Source organism: Hyperolius riggenbachi, chromosome 5, assembly GCF_040937935.1.
Source record: "Hyperolius riggenbachi isolate aHypRig1 chromosome 5, aHypRig1.pri, whole genome shotgun sequence".
Classification (NCBI taxonomy): Eukaryota; Metazoa; Chordata; class Amphibia; order Anura; family Hyperoliidae; genus Hyperolius; species Hyperolius riggenbachi.
Window position 1 is genome coordinate 278,414,719 of NC_090650.1, and position 24,567 is coordinate 278,439,285.

General features: G+C 41.9%; 1 long non-coding RNA gene across 2 annotated transcripts in view; it reads right to left on the reverse strand.

Moving 5' to 3' along the window:
- Positions 1-1,093: 1,093 nt before the first annotated feature.
- LOC137518748 (uncharacterized) overlaps positions 1,094-24,567 on the reverse strand; it is a 31,913-nt gene continuing 8,439 nt past the window's right edge. The window contains exons 2-3 of one of the 2 annotated variants that reach the window (XR_011020890.1): positions 18,294-18,440; positions 1,094-1,348 (exon numbers count right to left, since the gene is read on the reverse strand). This is a non-coding gene — a long non-coding RNA (uncharacterized lncRNA). Of the gene's footprint in view, positions 1,349-15,414; positions 15,603-18,293; positions 18,441-24,567 lie in introns of those variants that run through there. The other variant, XR_011020891.1, reaches the window with a different exon arrangement.

Consider the following 24,567-nt stretch of genomic DNA (forward strand, 5'->3'; position numbering starts at 1 on the left):
TTTAATTAGATCACTAGTACCTCTGATTCCACAATTTCCTGAAGAAGTCCATCTTTGTCATTTTTGTTTTCACTTCTCTCTTATGTCTAATCATTTCAGCTACTTGAAAGTTTGATGATAAAAAGTTAACCAAAGTTTGTTGTTTGGTATCACTCATGTTATGGGAACTGGAGCAAATGACATCACCAGCTGAGATAGAGACAAAAATAGATCATGTGTCATCTAAAACATTGCCAAGAACAGCAAGCAGTGAAGATCCAGCAAACATAAAATTATTAAATTACCTTGTCACGATGCTCTATTACTCACCCATGAAAGAGTTTAAGGCATTTACGTTGGAAAATATTGATCTCAATTGATATAAATCTTAAATATATTTAACCATAAAATGATATTACGTATTCCGTTAAGGCATAGACATATCAAACATATTTCCCCGCAGATATTCCTGCACTGGCCTGAAAATAATCGCATTTTTCAAAGTATTTAATTGCTGTGAAATGATAGACAATATTTATAAATCAGAGTCTGAAAATAGCTGTTGGCAGATTGAGCTTATTTTAATAGGCCTCACTGCTGCTTTTCCATTGTGAAAAATATATGCCTGCTAAATACAGATCACTGCACATATTTTAATTGTTCCCATAGTATTTGAATTTGAAATGGATAGTCTTAAAAGAAAAAAATAGCATACAAATGGTATCGATTAAATCACTTTTTTTTTGCCATGGTGGATTATTAAAGCTTAGCAAATAAATATAGGAGGTTATTTTTTACTGAAAATAACTGGGACCTTTGGTGGGATTTTCTTTACAGTGTATCCCAGATGGTTTCTGCTTTAAAAAGTATAATGTAAAATAAAATGCATCACTTTAAAGCTAACCTGTAGCGAAAAAAAAAGTATAAGATAATGAATTGTATGTGTAGTACGGATAAGAAATACAACGTTAGTAGCAAAGAAAAGAGTCTCATATTTTTATTTTCAGTTATATAGCTTGTTTTCTATAACATTGCATCATTTTGTCACAGATGCAGTTTTAAAGGGACCCTGAACAGACAAGCAAAATGAAAATCTGAACTTACCTGGTGCTTCCTCAAACCCCTGTAGCCCACAAGGTCCCTCAGTGTCCTCTGGGTCCCCTTCGTAGTCCCGCTGACAGCTCAGTGAGGTGCGCAACTTCGGCCACGGTCATGCGCAACTGTGCATGTGCGGTCCGCCAGTGCGCCCGGCTTGAGCATGCACCCGTCACCGTGAGCAATCTGCACAAGCGCGGTTCTTGAAAGACTCAATTGATGGGCCGCGCATTTCAAGCTGTCTCTCACTGTCTCTTTGCTGTTTAAAGAGACACTGAAGCGAAAAAAAAATTATGATATTATGATTTGTATGTGTAGTACAGCTAAGAAATAAAACATTAAGATCAGATACATCAGTCTAATTGTTTCCTGTACAGGAAGAGTTAAGAAACTCCAGTTGTAATCTCTATGCAAAAAAGCCATTAAGCTCTACAACTTTCAAAGTCGTGGAGAGGGCTGTTTTATGACTTTTATTATCTCAACTGTTCCTGAACTATTTACTTTTTCTTTGCCAGAGGAGAGGTCATTAGTTGACAGACTGCTCTGAAAGAATCATTTTGAATGCTGAGTGTTGTGTATTCTGCACATATTATAGAATGATGCAATGTTAGAAAAAACACTATCTGAAGTGTACCTGAAAATAAAAATATGAGAATATTTTCTTTGCTGCTAATCTTCTAGTAATCATTCATAGTACACAACCAATCCACTATATCATATTTTTTTTTTTTTCGCTTCAGTGACTCTTTAAGTGCTTCAGAAAACAGGACTGTATCTCTTTTGCATAGATAGCAACTGAGGTTTTTTAACTCTTTCTGTACTGTAAAACAATATGAGGACTGTGGGACGACTTTTGATGGTTATACCGTAGATTCAATCGCTAAGATTCTGCAATGAGAGAGACCAGGGGCCCAATGCAGTATCGTAGGGATAAGTTAATTCAAAATAGGGTAGTAAATAATACTCACAAAGGGGGGTTGCACTCCTGCAACCATCATCAGAGCTTGCAGGAAATTAAACTGTTCCTGATCAGTATTCCAGGTCTGCTATGCAGGTGCTGGTCGGTCGCTCTGCTCGTATTATTGAAACATGTAGCGTACAATACTCCACCCCAAAAGGTTTGGACTAATACTAAACAAAACTGCTGCAACTTAGGCACTTTACAAGTATTAGAGGCAGAGAATCAGCAGAATAGTTTCAAATTCATGCATCTTTGCAGCCAGTGGTGTGCCGCCTCGTGATTTACTTGAGTGTAACTAGGAGACCGTGTGAGCAGTCCGGTCGAGGCTTGGCACCGGCAAAATCCAGGACAATCAATACCTGGCACTGCTACCGTGGAAACTCCAGTATTGGTTTAATCAGCAGAATAGCCAGGCAACTAGTATTGCTTTAAAGGAAATAAATACGGCAGCCTCCATATACCCCTCACCTTGACTTCTCTTTAAAGCAGTACAAAAAGGATGCCATGCTACTGCATTTTCCTCTGTCCACCACCAGGTGTCTCCCTGCAGATCCTGCTCTCTACTTTATCCACTGTGTTCAGTTTAAACATTGGATATATGTTGCACCAGCAATTCACAGTTTAGGGAGAACATCTAGCTTGGTTGCTACAAATTATTGTCCAATCTACAGGCCTTGTAATGGATGTCCTTTTGCATGATGTAGCAGCTCAGTAAAAACAGTCACCACTCTCTTCTGGCCCACTCCTTCATTTTTTGGCCTATTATGTTTATTATTTTCCTTGTGCATCAGAAATTTGTGTTGAGAAAACTGGTGATAATGGCTACTGTGAATGCAGATAAAAAAGCTGGTCTGCAATTATAGGAAGCATTTGATTGCGGTAATAGCCAATAAAGGCTTTTCTATTGATTATTGTGAAAGGTATGAATAATTTTGGACTGGACACTTTTTGTTCAAATGTAAATAAAAGCTGAGAAATGTTTTTGTGTTTCCCACAATAATGCCTCTTGTACATCATCTTATTTTCTTTTGGGAGACACCTGTTTAATTTCCTGTCAAAAAATTACTTGCTGGTTGAATAAAAGTAACTTTAAGTCAAAATTCGTCAGGGGTATGAATAATTATTATGGGCAGCACTGTATCTTCTAGCTGTATGAGTGTATGCCCTGGTTCGTTCTAACATACATAAAAGGAGTAGCAGAGGGCATATCTCAGGGCAGGCTGCCAGGATGTTTTCCTTACTTGAGACACTCTGGTTTCAGGTTCATTTTTGGGTTTCTGCAAGCATGCAGTGAGACATTGAAACATGGAAACAATCATCTGCTCTTGATATGGTACAGAGTACTTTTTTATGTAATGGCCTGTACCGACCCTGAGATTTTGTGCCACCCAACAATTTTTTTGTGCGATGAGCCATCATTTCTGTGATCTCATTCATGTCTGCGATGTGGGTACAGGCGTGTGATTAGACACATAGGAGGAGGGGAGGGGAGGTGTGGAAGCCCCTAGCTACAGGGACAACAGTAGCACTGGCCAATGATTTTCTGCCCTGTCTGATGGCTGAAGGGGAGGCCTCTGACATCAGGGGTACCTGTACACACTGTAGATTTTCATGCCAAATAAAAAACAAGGTGTGTATGTAGCTTTAGTTACAGCTACCCATGTTGAGCTGCAGTGAGTGTCTTAGAGATCCATTTTAGTTTGCATTTAGTAATTATTCTCATGTCTGTACTCTGTACATCAATCACAACAGCAGGCTGTAGGCGTGTTTAGCAGACTGTGAATTTCCCTTTTTGCTGCGCTGTCTGGTGCAGTGATAGTTTGGATTCTCCATCTTCAGCAATCTTCAGCATACAGTCTGAGAAAGTCTGTACGTTCACTGCAGGTATAGGACAACCTCCAATTAAATATACTATCAGTTACCTTCTGCAACACCTGTCATACTCTACATGATTTTTTTTCGAGTAATAACTCATGATGACTTACCATCAACCGGTAACTGGGTTTTAATTCCAACTCTCTGTCTACAGAGAGACGCTCATGCTTGCTACACAGCCATAGCAGTTAAGGCACCTTTTTTTTACTGACCTGAGGAGGTGGGCAAGCATCCACAAAATGCGTTGTCAATTTTATGTGCTCAAATAAAAGACATTTTACAATAAACTGGTCCAAATTCTTTAAGAGAGGTAAGATTACTTTCTGTTTATAAGGCTAACAGCTTGTTAGCCTGTTTTTTATGCATTGGGCGCCTCCTCCCCTGTTTTTAGTGTCTTGTCATACCTCTTTAGAGGTGATAGTTTTTTAGTTGTCCTAACGAATTTCCAGAGTGCGACCACCCAGTTCCTGTCACAGACCTGGAAAACGGGGACGGTTAATTTCTTCTCCTGCTCTGATGGTGGTTGCAAGGGTTTGCAACCCACCTTTGTGAGTATATACATCCTTAGCAATTTGCTTTTCTAACACGATTCTGCACCATACGGCTCCTGGTCTCCTTTTATCTTTTAGATGAGCCTGGGGTTGTTAAAATCACAGGAACCATCAACATAAGCTACAATTATATACAGGTCATTTTACAGACCTGTAAAGGGCAAGTGTCCTCCACATGTTTTTAAACTCTAAAAGCAGTAAAAAAAATTAACTGCACAGAGATCTGCAGCAGCCCCTACACTTACTTACCTCCCTGGGATCTAGCGCTGCAATTCTGCCTCCATCCTCCGGGTGGTGGTGTACACCTATAGTGAGATTGCCATCTGTTGTCATGATGACAAATGGTGTTCTCACCCGAGGGATTGAGATCCTTTAAGCACTGGTAGAAGAAAGGCTGCCAGCGTCGGAATCCCAGGGGAGGTGAGTTGAAAACCCGCCACGCGGCCGCTGCCTCCCCGTACCTCCCAATGGCTACCCTGAATCAAGCTCGGGATTAATGCTCCTGGCTTATTTTTTCCACCCTGAGCCTGACTCAAGGTTACCACCTAGGAGGCCAATGGTACAATCCCGTGAACAATCAACTGTTGATCGATCTGATGGGGTGTCGTTAATGGTGCCTATAGGCGACAAATGATCGTTTATATTGGAATGGATATTTTGGTCTGAAAAGATTGCTCATCATGTTCCCGTATGTTTCTAGGCCCAAACGATTGTTTGTGAAGTTGGATTGATAATGGGCACCTTCAGGGCTGGTAGGCAACTCAAGATGGAACATCTTTCTCTCTCTCTCTCTCTACTTAATTAGGTATTCTTGCACCTTATAGTTACTTCATGCTATTTTTGTCACTAGCTGCACAAATACATTTGACAAAATCCACAGTGATCTATTACACACACCTTTGTTTGAATGTCTTGCATACAGAATTGTAGCTGTACATTTGTGTACTGGTATAAGTAAGCACCATAATGGAGAAAGCATTGTATACAAAAGTTAGAAGTTTAATCATCTGTTCCATGAGCAACCAATGGAGGAGATGAAAGAGAGGAGCTCCATATGAAGAGTGGAAGAAGAGAAAAATGGCTCAAGCAGAAGAATGCATGCTCGCATAGAACTTTCTCACTGATGTCCATTGAGCATGCTGAGTACACATTTTTCACTATGTGTGCGAAAAAATGTTTGCATTGGGCGCCTGTTTGCTTTTCATGGAGGTAATTTTGTGTAACTTTCGGAAATTAGATGTGAAAATTCAGTGAATTCTGACTTTTAACATGAAATTGTGAAATTCTGATGCAAAGGTTGGAATTCCGGGAAATCTGTGTGCTAATCCCTATATTAACTTGTACAAAGGGCATAAGAGGCACCCAATTCAATATAAAATTGCGGTAAAAAACTGCTAAAAATGAAATGAAAGATGTGGCTTACCTCAGTAATGACACTAAAGTAATAGAAAAAAGTTTTAATACGCACAGGCAACGCATTTCGTGGGTCTCAGAGCTCGGCATTGTGTTACAATTGGTACAATTATTGGCAGAGACCCATGAAAAACGTTATCCCCTTCATACACCTTACCCATTTGAGGGGCTCAGGTCCCTAGCAGCTCAACTACAGCTGGCACCTGACCTTTTTTAGATAGCGGCCAATCCCGGAACATTTTGGAATAAGTGGAGATGGGTTTGTTAATCTCCACATGCCTGTTTGATTTGTTGCTCTTGCTGCAACCCAATCTTGTAAGTACCTCTCCCTTTCATCCACTTTCCTCCCTTTCAGTGTCCTATTGCGCTATTTGGGGTCCCGTTGTCTCTGTGCTTTTTTTTAAAAAGAAAATCTGTAATGAAAAAACTCCCCTGGGGGGTACTCGCCTCGGGTGGGGAAAGCCTCCGGATCCTATTGAGGCTTCCCCGTCCTCCTTGGTCCCACGGCGGCGGAGAAAATCCTCCCGGAGCAGCGGCGATGTAAATATTTACCTTTTTGGCTCCAGCGCAGGCGCAGTATCCGCTCTTCCCACGGAGATAGGCGAAAATAGCCGATCTCCTTCGGGCCACTCTACTGCACAGGCGCAAGTTTCCTGCGCCTGCGCAGTAGAGCAGACCCGACGGAGATCGGCTAGTTCCGCCTATCTCCGTCAGAAGAGCCACAACAGCCACAACAGCGCCCCCACGGGAGCCCGAAAAGGTAAGTATTGCACAGGCTGTCAGATTTGTCGCCTGTGCGTTTCGGGGGCTGCAGCAAGACTGTCGTGGGACACAGGAAGATGGGGGAAGCCTTGATAGGGTCCAGAGGCTTCTCCCTACTGAGGTGAGTACCCCCCAGGGGAGCTTTTTTTCAGTACAGGTTTTCTTTAAGGTGCCAAGTCACCTTACCCCATTCTATTATTTACTTGTTAAAATGAGGTTTCAATTAGAAGGTTGAGTTAAAGTGTACCCAAGGCGGTATAAAAAAAATTGATTATTACCTAAGAAGAGAGCAGCCTCTGGATCTTAAAGAGGCTTCACACATATTCCTGGCCCCCCAGCACGTGGAACCCCTGGAACATATCTGACAAGAGCTTGTCAGATATATGTGCGTGGTGGCATTCCCCACCGGGCATCCCTTCGCATAAAGTTGGTGCAGCTTCGGCGTAGTGCTCAGGCAGGGCCGTACTCAGGCAGGCACAGTACAGTCACACTTTTGCATGAAGAGCTGACGGTCCTGGGCAGGAACGGTTGTCTGGAGGAGGATGAGGAAGCCCCTTTTTTAGACAAGTACTGTATATTCTGGCGTATAAGACTACTTTTTAACCCTTGAAATCATCTGAAAAGTCAGGAGTCGTCTTATACGCCGGGTGTCATTGATGCCAGGTGATGTGCCCTATCCTGTTACCAATTCTCAGATCTTTCTGCTAAGGACTGTAGTAAATTGGCACAGGTGCACATGTGCAAGAACTGAGAGGCAGAGAAGGAGATACAAGGGTGAGCCAGAAGGGTGAAAGAGGCGTGTTTTATGGGCACAGCGCAATCTATTCTTCCATACCGCACTGATAAACAGGTAGACAAGGAGAGCTGACCAATCCACTTAGGGAGAGGGAGAGTTTTACAAATCCAACCAGTCAATCACCTATATACTGTTATATACTGGGTAACACATACAGCACAGCACCAGTATATGTTCATACATAGCACCAGTATATGATGTTTTTTTAATTTTCATTTGGTGTGCGTTGGAAGAGGAGTAGTCTTATACGGCGAGTATATCCCAAACTCTATATTTTAACTGGAAAAGTTGGGGGGTCGTCTTATACACCCAGTCGTCTTATACGCCATAATATACAGTATCTATTCTTTTATTTTATTTTATGCCACCTCTCTTTAAATGTAAGTCCCTGCCTAAGCAATATATATATATATATATATATATATATATATATACATATATATATATATATATATATATATATATATATATATATATATATATATATATATATATATATACAGTATATATATATATATATATATATATATATATATATATATATATATACATACAGTATATATATATACAGTGTATATATATATACAGTATATATATGTATATATATATATATGTATATGTATATATATATATATATATATATATATATATATATATATATATATATTGTTGAGTAGCACTACTTTCTTTGACTCTCCTAAATTGCACAACACCCTCCCTTCAGTTAAAGTAAGACGGACTCTGTAAGGGTTATGAAGAGATCTTTCTTTCCACCCTATTGCCTTGTTTTGATTTTACTCACAGATCCAGTTTGTTTATTTGCAAAACTGTCTTATTAAGCTTCCTAATTATAAAGACAATTCTGCTAGATATTAAAAGCTAATTGTCGCTTTGTGACAAGCAGGCTCAGATGTGGATTGTTTGCTTCATGCAGTTCTTGTACTGTAATTTCCATTTTTTGGATTCAGTTTTGGTTCGTGCTGTTTATGCCCTCATCACCTCCTCTGCATTACTTGTGCCAAGTATATTCCGCTAATAATAGAAGCTACTTGTCTCGCTTTTGTCAGCGAACAGTAATGCATAACACATGCCAACATTTTATTTTTGGTCTATGAGTCTTTTGAAATGAGAATCTTTGAAATCCTTTAATTGTAGAAAATGCAGAGAAATGTAAACCTCTTATCTTTAAAGAGAAACTCCGACCAAGAATTGAACTTTATCCCAATCAGTAGCTGATACCCTCTTTTACATGAGAAATCTATTCCTTTTCACAAACAGACCATAAGGGGCACTGTATGACTGATATTGTGGTGAAACCCCTCCCACAAGAAACTCTGAGGACCGTGGTACTCGTGGCAGTTTCCTGTCTGTGAACCTTGTTGCATTGTGGGAAATAGCTGTTTCCAACTGCCAAAAAAGCATGCAGCAGCTACATCACTTGCCAACAGTAAAAATGTCACTATGTAATAAATGTCAGAAAGTAAATCAGGGATTTAAAAGATTTTACAATGTGCAAACACTGACTAAATCATTTATACATAATTATTGTAAAAATGAAACACTTTTTTTTATTACATTATTTTCACTGGAGTTCCTCTTTAAAGTTTAATCGGGAACTTTCTCTGAAATCTGGGGAATGGTTAGGACTCCTAGTCAGTTTTAATTTCTGCAAGTGTTCCATTTGAGAGATGGACCTTATTGTTTGTCAAGTTAACCCCAATCCCCTGCACAAGAAATAAGGTGACATCTCAATGGGGTAAAGGCAGCGATAAAATCCCAGCAGACCTAAAGCACTTCCTAATTCTTTGCAAACTAGTGTAAGTTTTGAAGGCGTTTTCCTCTCTAAAATATACATTTTTGGGGAGCTTTCAAGGGTTTTTACATATGGGTGATGCCATATTTTCATCACTGGTGAATTGTCCAATTGTTTTTAAAACTTATCTTGAAAATGTGTGGCAGCGTGTCCAGGAGAGAATGCAGCACAGTGCTGCCGGTACATATAGATTGTTTCCCCCTCTGCATCCATGCAGACAACAGAGGAAGTTCAAACTCCAAAGGGACATTTTCCCCCTTCTGCAGATGCCCATGTGTATGACCAACTTTAGATATGTTTTGCCTAATTTAGGTGAGAAAACTAAGGCTAATTAGTTTAGCAATGACCAAAACCAATTGTGAACATCCCAACAGAACTCAAAGGCAGGGCTTTTTTTAGGCATAGAAAATACAGGCAGATGCCTGAAGTAACACGTACAGGAGGGGCACTACAATGTGCTATGGAATCCTTGTACAAAACTGCTAGTTCCATTAACAAAGATGTGCATGGTAATTTTAACACTCAAATGAACACTACTCAATGGGCTTGATTCACAAAGCGGTGCTAACCTACTTAGCACGCCTAAAGACTTTTGGGCGTGATAATCATTGCACTAAGTAGGTTAGCACCATTTTGAGGAATAAACTCACGTGCAAAGTCCCGCGTACAACGTCGCATTGGGTTTAATGGGCGCCAATCACGCACCGCGCTGCGTGGTTGTGCGCGGGACTTTGCGCGCGAGTTTATCACGCCTAAACTGAGTTTAGGCGCGATAATGGGCTTTTCACCAGCGTGCTAACTGTTAGCACGCTTTAGCGAATCAAGCCCAATATCTTAACATAGTTATCTATGTGCTAATTAAGCTGTAATTGTTTCTTTATTCATTGTTGCAACTCTTGCTCTCCTTGCTCTGCTTTTCCAAGGCATTATTCTGACCTGTAAAGATCCAGATTGTAGTTAAGCAGTATAATTTTTTATAAGTGGATGGATTTAACATACCTATACTTGCATATAAGCTGACCCGTGTATAAGCCGAGGTACCAACTTTTCCTGCTGTAACCAGAAAAAAGTGATTGACTCGTGTATATAAGCCCTCTACCCATTATCCTGATGTGCTCCCAGTGCAAGTCAGCCCCTCTCCCCATAACCAGATGTGCCCCAAGGATGATGATACAGTTGTGTCTTAAGATGCCTCTAGATGGTGTCATAGATATGAGAGACAATAATTGCCATGCAGGAAGAATCCCTGATCATTGTACCACTGACATGTTGCTGGGAGGCTCCGATTCACAAGCCAGGGAACACAGGTAGTCTTGAGCAGTGCACACTGCACACCATGTAGCAGGGAATGGGGGGCACAGACACAACAGGGAGCCAGCTGGCGAGAGCAGGATCACTAGTGCACAATCCTTAAAGGGGCACAATGGCGAAAAATTTAAAATATGTGCAAACATAAACAAATAAGAAGTATGTTTTTTTCCAGAGTAAAATGAGCCATAAATTACTTTTCTCCCATGTTGCTGTTATATACAGTAGGTAGTAGAAATCTGACAGAAACGACAGGTTTTGGACTAGTTCATCTCTTTATGGGGGGATTCTCAGGGATTTATTTATTTTCAAAAGCACTCAATGAATGGCAGTTTCACTGTCCAACGGTAAGGGATATCGGTGATGCCGCCACGCGGTCTGGCGGCGGGGCGGCTGTCTCCGCGTTCAGACCGGCGGTTTCCACACAGCAGCATGCGTCTGGTTTGTCTGAGCCTTCTAGTGCACACAGATGGAGAGCTAGGTGCGCGCGCGCTGGGAGGCAGGACCTTTATGCCAGGAGGAGAGGGATCAGCTGATCAGGTTGGTCAGCTGATCCCAGCGCAGACTGTCATTGGCTGAGTGGCACTGGGTGGCGCTGAGGAGCCCTGCACTATATATAGATCTCGCTGGTCAGTCTCAGGTTGTCTGCCATTGCGAATACATACGTGTGAGCACTCAGACCATAGTCAGATCCCCCAGTGTGTTAGAACCAGGATGACCTTGGGAATTCACACTTAGCCAGATTACGCTTGTGTTAGACCAGTTCCGGGGTGTTGTGACCAAGGACCTCACACCCAAGCTTAGGAATACTGTGTCATTGCTGTGTTATACTTTAGACCAGTTCCGGGGTGTTGTGACCAAGGACCTCACACCCAAGCTTAGGAATACTGTGTCATTGCTGTGTTATACTTTAGACCAGTTCCGGGGTGTTGTGACCAAGGACCTCACACCCAAGCTTAGGAATACGGTGTCATTGCTGTGTTATTCTTTAGACCAGTTCCTGGGTGTTGACACCACGGACCTCACACCCTAGATTAGAATCTTGTTCTATATCTGTTATGACCATTTGCTCTGTCGACCTCTCTCTCGCTTTCTGATTCGGTACCTCTGCATATCTGTCTACCTGTTGCCAGACCCAGCCTGTACCTGGTTACCGAATCAGCCTTCTGTCTCTTTACCTTATCTGCTCATGTGTTGCCGACCTGGCCTGGCTGACCCTTCTGACTGTCACTCATCCCTGGAGTGTCCAGTCTCTCTGTACTACCTGTGGCACTATTCTACCAAGTGTCAATTAGCTGCAGGGACCTCTTGCTCCTCAGAGAGTCCTCTCTGCAGTACAGCCAAGGGCTCTACCCCTTAGGAGTCCTCTGGCTGCAGTATAGTCTGATTCCCAGTATAGCAGGGAATCATTGGCTCCCAGGTTATCTCTATCCCCTCTCCTAGGAGATAGTTCCCACACAGCCTAGGGCCACCTGCTCCTCAGGTGGTCCATGCTCATAGTTTCTGCGTCTCCCGCCCCACCGGAGATAGCCTACTGTTGCATCAAAACACTTACACATTACTAGGTGTCCAGAGGTTAGTCATACTTGTATTGTTGATGATTCTGCAGATCATCAATAATCAGGTTTACATCTGTATTCTTGGTGATACTGCAGATCACCAATAATCAGATTCTCTCTGTGTGCTGACACTGATCGTTACACCAACTGCCAAAAAAACTGTGTAGCGAGCAGGGAGGCTGGCCAGCATCATTGTTTAAATCCTTTTTAGGGAATATCTTTATAAAGACTAGAAGACTTGCAGAGAATCCCAATTGAAGAGATGGACTAGTCCAAGTCCCTTTTCTGTCAGATTTCTACTACCTACTGTAAGTGACAGCAACATAGAAGAAAAGTAATTCATGGCTCATTTTACTCTAGAAAAAATGTAATTCTTATTTGTCTATGTTTGCACATATTTTACATTTTAAAATGTTTTGCCATAGTGCCCCTTTAAGCTCCTCTGCCAGTAACAAAACCTGTTCTGCTCCACTGACCCACATATAAGCCAAGGGGGTAACTTTTCAGCACATTTTTTGTGCTGAAAAATGAGGCTTATACACAAGTACCGTATATACTCGCAAGCAAGCCGAATTTTTGACCCCCCAAAAGTGGGCCAAAAGTTGGGGGGTCGGCTTGCTTGCGAGTCATGTTTGCTCCTTATACCCCCCCCCCTCCGCCGCCGCCGCTGCTATTAGCTTACCCGGCGGCTTCCCATATCCCTCCCTCCGTCTCCTGCACTGGCTTGTAAATAGTTCGCAGCAGCTCGCCCCACGGCGGCTGCTGTGTGATGACGGAGGAAGCTGTAGGCAGAGCGGTTCCCATAGCAACGGCGATACACATCGCCCGTACAGGAAGCCGCTCTGCCTACAGCTTCCTCCGTCATCACACAGCAGCCGCCGTGGGGCGAGCTGCTGCAAACTATTTACAAGCCAGTGCAGGAGACGGAGGGAGGGATATGGGAAGCCGCCGGGTAAGCTAATAGCAGCAGCAGCGGCGGCGGCGGGGGGGGGGGGGGGGGGGTCGGGACACTATCTACCTATACTGAGCACTATACTAGCTATACTGGGCACTATCTACTTACATTGGGGCACAATACTAGCTATACCGGGGCATTATAATAGCTATACTGGGGCACTATTCTAGCTATACTGGGCCCTATACTAGCTATACTGAACACTATACTGGCTATACTGAACACTATACTAGCTATACTGAACACTATACTAGCTATACTGAACACTATACTAGCTATACTGAACACTATGCTAGCTATACTGAACACTATGCTAGCTATACTGAGCACTATGCTAGCTATACTGGGGCACTTTACTAGCTATACTGTGGCACTTTACTAGCTATACTGTGGCACTTTACTAGCTATACTGAGCACTATACTAGCTATACTGAGCACTACCTACCTATACTGAGCACTATACTAGGGCACTATACTAACTATACTGGGCACTATACTAGCTATACTGAGCACTATACTAGCTATACTGGGCACTTTACTAGCTATACAGGGCACTACCTACCCATAATGGACACTATACTAGCTATACTGGGACACACATGAGGGAATCACACGGCCAGCATTTCCTACCCCCGGCTTACATGAGGGTCAATCATTTTTTCCTGTTTTTTCAGTTAAAAGTGGGGGGGTCGGCTTATATGCGGGTCGGCTTGCTTGCGAGTATATACGGTATATACAGTAAGTGGATTAACATCCCTCACAATTATGGGAAAAGTTTCTTATGTGGGGTGCGAGGGTTTGTGCTGCTGAGAAGTATCTGGCCTGGTAATAACCTCTGTATGCTTTATAGACTAATTTTGATAAAGAACATACTTTCTGTATATATGCTATCAATATGTTATTGGTGCCAACACAATTAATGTATTTAGGCTACAATCTTTCTACTCACAAGATGGGTGGGGGCTGCACGAAAGTTGACTGGCCTGGGGCACCAAAATGTTCAGAAATGGCTCTTCTCAAAGGCTTTTTAGCAGAGCAGATGATCCAAATGATGGTGCTATCATGGAAGGAAAGTCAACTACAGATGTACCTAGCAGGCATGCTTCAGTCCTACCTGTTCCAGGTCATGAATTAGTCATTTCAAACTAACTCTGCCTTCCAACTCTGCCTGCATCTAATGGCTCTACAAGCTGAGCTAAGGGGAAAGGGGGGGGGGGGGGGGAGGAGGGGCAGAAACACTGTGCTTCTGTTTGTCTGTGTAACTCCCTATATCTGTAGCTGGGCATTGCTACTAGGGATGGTTGGAAATGTAAATGCCAAAATTCCGTTTTCCGCCAATGCCAATTACCGATTTCACGGATTTCCAATCGGCTTCCGATTTCCGAGTTTGGATTTACGATTTCCAAGTAGTGTATTTTTGGGTCATTTTTTGCATTCTTTGATTGGCCAAACACTTCCGAGTTTACTCTGCATTCTCTGATTGGTCCAATGCTTCCGGTTTTTTGATTGGGCTAAAATCACCGAATTGCCTTAATGCAGTATTTCTGCAGAAATCCAATTTCCGAGTTCCGATTTCCGAGTAGTGGGTTTTTTTTTGTAATTTTTTGCATTCTCTGATTGGCCAAATACTCCCGAGTTGTTTCTGCCTACTCTGATTGGTCCATTGATTTCGAGTTCTGTAATTGGGCTAAAATTAATGAATTGCAGTAATGCAGTATTTCTGCAGAAATCTGTTTTTCCGTTTTCCGAGTTCGGAAATCCGGAAATTTCAATTCCGCGAAATCCGAATGAGCAGCCCTAATTGCTACAGAGAGCTTGTTTTTCCTGTTCGGCGCATGCTGCTAGAGCCTAGAGGGGGGGGGGGGGGGGTTGGGGGGCAGTGTCCTAGTGGCTTCAGTGTAGTGCGACCACTGGTGACTGCCCTGTTATACACAGACAGTATAGTAGGAAGTATTAAAGGGATTATGACAATCTAAAAAGCACCAGTGCGGGTCAATAGTGAAAAGGTGTGTGAGTTTTCAGGTGAAGTAGGTATGCGAATAAAAAGAACCTTTGTTTGGGTAAGATGTGAGTTGCCAGAAATTGTAGACATGTTTGAAACTTTACTCTCAGCCCCTAGCAGTAGCAGCAGGTACCTACAGGCAGACATTTATGTTATTTTTTACAAGATACCTGAAAGTGTGATTTATAAGGCTTTGTGGGAGGGAAGCAGATGGAATCAGCATGACCTGATAAATATTTAGTCTGTGGCATTAGGAATAGGAGTCTGGAACAGATTGGATGCCTAGACTTGGTAAGTTTTGACAACTGTTAAATGTTCTATGTTCAGCTCAGCTGTCTGCTTTTATTAGTCATGACTCCTCCTGCAACACTGAAGACGTCTTGGAGATGAGGAGATGATGCTGGAGAAAGGGTACCCAAGACATTAATGGCATACAGGATATTTTTTTGCAGAGCTCACTAACAAGGGAATATAATCAAAGAGTTGTGCTTTCTTTTTCTTGAAAATTGCAGTGATGAACTGTGGTGGCTTTGCTGAATAAAAAAAAAACAGAGAAAGTCTTTGCAAAACACACTATTACCCAATTGATAGGGACTGTATGTTTTTGTCAATGAAAATTGCTTTGACTGATAGTTATTATAAAACAGAGGATCTGCAGTGCAGATTACTTTCAATAGTACTAGTATACTACTGGTTTATGAAGGAAAATGTTTTCTTTAACATCAACATTAACATTTATATCGCGCTTTTCTCTTGGCGGACTCAAAGCGCCAGAGTTGCAGCCGCAAGGGCGCGCTCTATAGGCAGTAGCAGTGTTAGGGAGTCTAGCCAAAGGTCTCCTACTGAATAGGTGCTGGTTTACTGAATAGGCAGAGCCGAGATTCGAACCCTGGTCTCCTGTGTCAGAGGCAGAGCCCTTATCCACTACACGATCCAGGTTCAAGGACCACCGTTGCCAAAAGTAGAAAATTTCAAATATATATATAATCCTATACATATAAGAAGCATGTTTCTTCCAGAGTAAAATGAGCCATTAATTACTTTTCTCCTATGTTGCTGTCACTTACTGAAACTAGTAGAAATCTGACAGAACCGACTGGTTTTGGGCTGCCCATCTCCTCATGGGGGGTTCTCAAGGCTTTCTTTATTTTCAAAAGCACTTAGTAAATGGCAGTTGCTCCATCCAACTGCTAAAAAAAATGTACAGTGAGCAGGGAGGCTGGCCAGAATCTTCGTATAAATCTTTTTCAGAGAGTGTCTTTAAAAAGGATAAAGACAATGCAGAGAATCCCCTATGGAGAGATGGACTAGCCCAAAACCTGTCAGTAATGTCAGATTTTCTACAACTTAGTGTAAGTGACAGCAATATTGGAGAAAAGTAATCTATGGCTGATTTTACCCAGGAAGAAACATACTTATTCGTATGTTTTTACATGTATTTAAAATTTTAAGATTTTTGCGACAGTGGTTCTTTGAAGTCTTTGTATACTCAAGTCATGGAAAACAAGTTATTTTAGACTGTGTTTTTTAAAATCATCTTTTTGTTTTTTTTTATGTTATTAAGAGAGGTGGATAATTATTTTCACTTACCATACCTGTTTTCTTTTTCCTGCTTTTGCAAGATGATTGCTACATTATCACCCATACTAGACTCCACTCACATGAAACAATTTGTATAGAAAATTATAGTAAGTGTAAAATAATAATTTATAAAAAAGAGCACCCTACTGTCAACGGCAAGTACATAATTTTAGTCTAAAATGCTGATGTTATAGCAAATGGCATATATAAGATTAAAATTCCAAGTTGTGAAGGTCATTGAAGAATTATTGAAAATAGTTTGATCCTTGGAGTGCTGAGATCACAGATATGTAATATGATTTATCTAGTATTCCCTTGGAGATATATAATGTGTTCTCCTGTGGTACAGGTTGAAGTCACTTTGTCATATGACCTAGTGTACAATGTATCAACTTGAACAATATGCCTGTTGACCTGATCCATATGGCACTCAGGCAATTCAGCATTCGTGAATGTTTCAAAAGGACTTTTTCCTGATTACTTTCAAATTGTGCTATTGATTTATCACACTTATTAAAATACATTAACCTTATATTGAATTATGACATTTGATTTCTTACAGGGTGCCTTTCATGTAAATTTTCCAATTTGTGCATAACACCGTTGAAATCATAAAGTTATGATTCCAACAGCTGGTAATACTGTATGTAAGCATTTAGTATTGTCATCAGCTAATGTGGTGTTAAAGCAAACCTATATAATATAATATAAATGCATTCGATAAATGATTGTATCATTAGTCTGATTGCTAAATAGGATTTTCCTTGAATCTGATAGTCTTATTTTGTTTGTAAAGGCTGAAATCTATGTGAGTATGAGAGTAGATTTTTTTTTTTACGTTATTAATCTCTCATGCAGACAAATTTTGAACTACTGAAATGTTATCTATTTTCTGTACTGCATGTTTTTCTCAGCTACACTGGTGTTTGACAACCTCTAATTAGTACACAGTACAATATTAGTAACACGGTACAAAATTCTACAATATTCTACTGCTCTATTTAGTAGCAAGGAAGAGTTACTAATAGAAAGTGTAATTTACAGTCCTAGTTTCTTACAGTGAGAAAAAAAAAAGAATGCAACCTAGTTCTAAGAAGGGCTTGGACAGTATGGACATATGTTTATCTCATTTAGGGGTTGATGCATGAAAGTGCCGTATTATTTTTGAACATCTCACAGCAATATTACTATTGCTACTGGTACTGTGTACCGAGGGTCACTCTATTAGTGCAACCCGTGGTACTCAAATAATGCAACCGTTGCTATGGTAATGCACATTACTTACCTTAGCAATGGTCACGCTACCATCGTGGGTTGCTTTTATAGCATAACTCACGGTACACAGTGCAATGTCTGTGCGTGGCAATATTACCATGCTTTTGTGCATCAGGCCCTTTGTCCCATGTCACTTCTGGTACCCTACAGTTGCAATACATATTCATGAACCAAAGTATCTCTTAAAAGGTACATAATTCTGTTCAGTTTTATGGGTCATACTAGTTGTATAGCCAGGTCTACCAATATTTTTATTTCCAATTACAGATCTCCAGCTTCCTATGTCAGCGCCTGGTTACTAGAGAGTAAATCACCAGTGAACTAAAAACATCCAAAACGGAAACACTGGAAATTGTGATGTCACTTACCTTGGTTGCTTGGCTATGTAATGTAGCCATGATAACCTTTTTGCAACTTTGCTTGACAACAGGCTCTTGCTGGGAATACGTTCCTAGACTTACGCTCTCCTTCAAACACAACATTCAGTATTAGGACTAATCACACTGTCAGTAAATCTGCAAAAGAAAATTAGTATAAATTACTTTTTTTCAGACAATGATGTGTAAAGGGAAAGAGCAAGACAAGACAGATAGTTTCAATCATCTCCAGGTCTTTAGGAAAAGTTGACCGTTACAAGAATTGACCCCAAATATAAAGCACATAATTTCTGAAAGTTTTTGATATGTAAGAAATTCAGTAAAATTGATCTTTTTGTGTGTATCAAATTACATACAGGACCATTTGCAATTCACTTTTTCTCCTAAGTTTTCTTCTGGGTGATATTTTCACACCTTATCAATAAAATGCTCTTTAAACCACTAGAAAGCAAGAAAATACTCAAAATACTTTTAATAGTTCTTTTTCAATAAACAGAATACACACAATATAACAGCGCTAAGGATCACAAAAGTCACTGATAGGCGTTGCGCGCTATGTACAATTACCACTCCTGTTTTCAGACAAAGTACAATCAGATAGCTGCGCTCAGTCCATGCAAAAGATTCCTCTTACTCCTGTAGTTTCCTCTTGAGTATGGATACACCTCAAATGATAAACAAACAGAACACCATATGATAGTGCAGGCTGTTAAACAAACTCAACATCCCGTAGTGCACATACAGGCTTACTACACTTGTGAGGGTAGGGGACGGGGGATCACCTCCACCAACCACAAACAGACGCTCCCCTCAAATGCCTATATCTTCCTTGCTCACCGTCATGCAGTCAGGTGGATACTTGGCAGGGGCACCTTCAAATGGCGTTTCTCTGTGTATGATTGCTAATCACCAGTATGCCTGTTTAGTATCTCTGTCCTTTATAGCAACCTCAGAGCAAGCACAGAAAGCGCCAATGTGTAAAAACATTCATTTAATGAACTGTATAAAAGTGTTGCATGTACATGATAAAAAACTTTAAAAGCATATCACAAGAAAGCACCAATCACCCGGTCCAGGGCCACGGCACGTCTCGTCTCCCACCGACTATCATTTCTGGCATCCTCCTCACTGCACCCAAGGCACGCCCTACCGGTTTCGTAATGACATGTGACTCATCAGGGTCTACTGTGCATGCGTGTGGAGGACCACTACATACCAGTATCAGTAACGTATGTTGGAATAAAAGTGATTGCAACAATGGGTATTACTACTGTTCCCAGGAGCGAAGATTAGGGGGTAGGAGTTTGATGTTATGCCAGTTTAGAGCTTGTGTCTTGAATAATGTAAACCGATTGCCCGCCCAGATGTAGGACACGGCTGGTGCGGTTAAAAGAAAGGTGGTATGGACGCATTGCGAGACGCGTATGGGAGCGTCCGCAATGTCTCCATGGGAACAAGGAGTATCGTGAAGACTAAGGGGGGTGGTGCTAACCTAATAGGGTGGGAGGTGCCTACTGAGCTATGCTGTGACCTACATGGTCATGTGACTACAGCACTAGACCAGGAAGCACCACATAGAAAGCGTGTGGTTGCGCAGAAGAAGGGCAGCGGCATTGAGCCGCAGACACGCCCTCTCTGCGGCTTAAGAGCATGTACTGGTCCTCCATACGCATGCACAGTAGCCCCTGATGAGTCACATGTCGTTACGAAACCGGTAGGGCGTGGCTTGGGTGCAGTGAGGAGGACGCCAGAAACGATAGACGGCGGGAGACGAGACGTGCCGTGGCCCTGGACCGGGTGATTGGTGCTTTCTTGTGATATGCTTTTAAAGTTTTTTATCATGTACGCGCAATACTTTTATACAGTTCATTAAATGAATGTTTTTACACATTGGCGCTTTCTGTGCTTGCTCTGAGGTTGCTATAAAGGACAGAGATACTAAACAGGCATACTGGTGATTAGCAATCATACACAGAGGAATGCCATTTAAAGAGGAACTCCAGTGAAAATAATGTAGTAAAAAAAGTGCTTCATTTTTTACCATAATTATGTATAAATGATTTAGTCAGTGTTTGCTCATTGTAAAATCTTTCCTCTCCCAGATTCACATTCTGACATTTATTACATGGTGACATTGTTACTGTGGGCAGGTTATTTAGCTGTTTCTAGCTGCTCTGTCTGTTAGACAGCTAATAACAGCTATTTCCTGTCTCTGAACATTGTTACATTGTAACTGTTTGCCAGCAGTACCGCGGTCTTCAGAGCCTCTTGTGGGAGGGGTTTCAGCACAAAATCAGTCACACAGCGCCCCCTGATGGTCTGTTTGTGAAAATCATTGTCTTTCTCATGTAAAATGGGGTATCAGCTACTGATTGGGAAAAAGTTCAATTCTTGGTTGGAGTTTCTCTTTAAAGGTGCCCCTGCCAAGTATCCACCTGACTGCATGACGGTGAGCAGGGAAGATATAGGCATTTGAGGGGAGCGTCTGTTTGTGGTTGGTGGAGGTGGTCCTCCGCCCCTACCCTCACAAGTGTAGTAAGCCTGTATATGTGTTGTGCACTACGGGGTGTTGAGTTTGTTTAACAGCCTGCACTATCATATGGTGTTCTGTTTGTTTATCATTTGAGGTGTATCCATACTCAAGAGGAAACTACAGGAGTAAGAGGAATCTTTTGCACAGACTGAGCGCAGCTATCTGATTGTACTTAGTTCTTTTTCAATGACTTTTTGGTACTTTTACAATTGCAAAGTGCTGAAAAGTTGTTTTACAGAGAAGATAAAAAAAGGATCTCCCAGGAAAAAAACTCAGGAGAAAAAGTGAGTTGCATATGACCAATGGCCCATATGCAATTATCGTTTTCTCCTGAGTTTTCTTCAAGGCGATAATTCTTCTCTTTAAAAAAAATGTTAAGCACAGCACCAAAAAGTAGGTGAAAAATTACTATGGAAATTATTTTGTGAACTTTCTTGCTTGCAATTTATTGACAACAAGTTGTGAAAATATCCCCAAGGAGAAAACTCAGGAGAAAAAGTTACTCTTTCTTCTACTTTAAAGGGACCCTGAACACTCGTTACAAATGAAATAGTGACTTACCTGGGGCTTCTTCCAGCCCACTGTAGGCTGCAAGCAGCGTCCTCCTGGCTCTTCTCCCGGTCCCGGCTGGCGGCTCCGTTATAGGACGACTTCGGCCTGAAGTCCCCAGGCCTGCTTCCCGCTTTGCCGATATGCGTAATCACGCTGACCGGCTAAGGGTCATCATGCCAACTGGCATGAGAGTCCTGCGCATGCGCGGTTCAATATTAGAGAACCACGCATGCGCTGAATTCTTTCTCACGCCACCCGGCTTGATCACACGGCCGGCGTGATTACGCATATCGGCATAGCGGGTAGCAGGCCTGACGACTTCAAGCCGAAGTCGTCCCATAACAGAGCAGCCAGCTGGAACTGGGGGGGAGCCAGGAGGACGCCGGGGGACTGTGTGGCCTACGGTGGGCTGGATGAAGCCCCAGGTAAGTCACTATTTAATTTTTAACACCTGCTCAGGGTCCCTTTAACACAGAAGCGATAAGCCCTGTGTATGTGGAGTTTACAGACAGTTCATTTATGCCTTATTTCAGGCCAATATATTGGGTAATATGTTAACTCACAGTGGGCCTTTTTCAATTCACTGTTTCTCCAAATCTTTCTCCTAGGAGATAATTTTTTATCTTATGTTTAAAATAACTTTTCAGCAGTCTGCAGTGGAAAAAGCACCAAAAGCAGGAGATAAAGTCAAAATTATTCTTGCTTCATAATAGCTTAAAAGGCAATTTATTATTAAGGAATAACATCATTACCTAGGGAAAAAAACGTAGGAAAAAAGTGAATTGAATAAAGCCCAGTATCCTGTAAATGGCTACTTCAACCGCCCTACACTGTCTACCATACCAAACATTTATATTGGTAGTCCTAGTTCAATCTTTTGGTCTAATCTTAGTGTATACACCACTAATAATACGAACTTGGCCTTTATACCAATTTTCTTGGTTGATTGCATTGTTTGAAAAAAAATCAAATCTACTAATCATACATTTAGATATCCCAGGAATCTACACCAGGATTTTATTTATAGATTTCAGCTCTGCATTTAATACCATAATTCCATCCCTGCTGCACAGCAAGCTCTCCCAGCTACACATACCTGAACCCATCTGCAAATGGATAACTGACTTATTAACCGACAGAAGACAGCATGTTAGACTTGGTAAACTCACATCAAGCTCTCTGACAGTCAGTACTGGTGCACCCCAGGGCTGTGTGCTTTCCCCACTGCTGTACTCACTTTACACCAATGACTGCACCTCCACAGATCCATCTGTTAAGGTTCTGAAGTTTGCAGACGACACAACAGTTGTTGGTCTCATTCAAAACGGGGATGAGTATGCATACAGGCATGTGGTGGGACAGCTTTCCTCCTGGTGCAGCAGCAACAACTTGGAACTAAATGCTCTCAAAACTATGGAGATGATAATAGACTTTAGGAGATCTCCCCCCCCCAGCACTTCCCCTTAACCATAAATGGATCCACAATAACCCAAGTAGAGTCATTCAAGTTTCTTGGGTCCACGATCTCAAACGACTGAAAATGGGACAACAACACTGCCACTATTGTCAAGAAAGCACAACAGAGAATGTACCATCTACGGCAGCTGAAAAAGTTTGGCCTACCTCAAAATCTAATGGTGCAGTTCTACACTGCAATCATCGAATCCACCAAAACATCAACTATGACTGTATGGTTCGGCTCCTGCTCAGCATTAGAAAAGGGGAGGTTGCAGCGCATCATCAGATCAGCGGAAAGGATAATTGGCTGTAGCTTACCTTCCCTGCAGGATCTTTACACTAGCAGGTGCAGAAAGAGAGCAACCAAAATTGCCTCTGACCCCTCTCACCCAGCTCACTCCATCTTCCAGCGCATGCCTTCAGGAGTAAGATTCCGGTCAATCGCTACCAAAACCTCTAGACACAGGAACAGTTTTTTTCCTCAAGCGGTAGCCATACTTAATGCTGAACCACGTTAGAGCTGCTAGGACTGAAAGTAATCAGCACAGAACTAAACATGAACAATTCTCACATTGCTTACTGCCACTATACTTATAACGTCCTTAACTTGTAATATTCACACTGTCTGTCCTTGTATTGTTTTTGTTTGTGTTTGTTAAGCAACTGCCAAGACAAATTCCTTGTAGGTGCAAACTTACTTGGCGAAAATAAATTGATTCTGATTCTGATTATTCAGATTTTTTTCTAAAAAATGTATGAGAACTTTCCAATAGAGATGGCTCAAACCTCAGATTTTAGGTTCGCGAACCTCGAACGCAAACCTCCGCAAAAAGTTTGGTTCGCGCAAACTTTTCGAACCGCAATAGACTTCGATGGGGAGGCGAACTTTGAAAACTAGAAACATTTATGCTGGCCACAAAAGTGATGGAAAAGATGTTTTAAGGGGTCTAACATCTGAGTTTTTGCATGGAGGAGTGGGATAAATGCCAAAAGTCCCCGGGAAAAATCTGGATTTGACGCACAGCAGCGTTTTAAAGGCAGAAATCACATTGCATGCTAAATTGGAGGGCTAAAGTGCTTTAAAACATCTTGCATCTGTATACATCAATCAGGTAGTGTAATTAGTGTACTGCTTCACACTGACAGACCAAACTCACTGTGTAACGCACCGCACACAGCTGTTTGTGTAGTGACGGCCGTGCTGGACTGGTGCGCACCAAGACGAGAGTGCAGGTGATGGCGGCTTTCCAGCCCATATGGTCGCCGGGTTGAGGTAGCTCAATGACAGAACAGTGACAGTCCAGCTAATTGCATTTGGTCTGTCCACAATGAAGCAACAACCTTATTATCTTGGGTGGGCTATTATCTTGGGTGCCCCCCCCCCCCCCGAGACACTCATATAGCCGTCGGTCATTGCTTCATTGTGATACGCAAGCCCTTTCACCGCGGCAACGGAACGATCGCGAAGGGGAATTGACACATGTAATTGCCTTTTGTTTTATTGTTGCAGCTGCAGTGCAGCCAGAAAAATTAGGCAGGCATGTACACGCACCAGAAAAATTATCATAGTGACCGCTGCTAGCAGCGGCCTTCAAAATTCAGGAATCCGCCTGGAGTCCTGGACCCTGGACGCATGTAGCATCAGCCTTTTCACTTACTCGTGTGGCTGCAGTAATTAGAGAAGGGAGAGAACCTGCTGACATAGGGAAAGCTTAGTGTTAG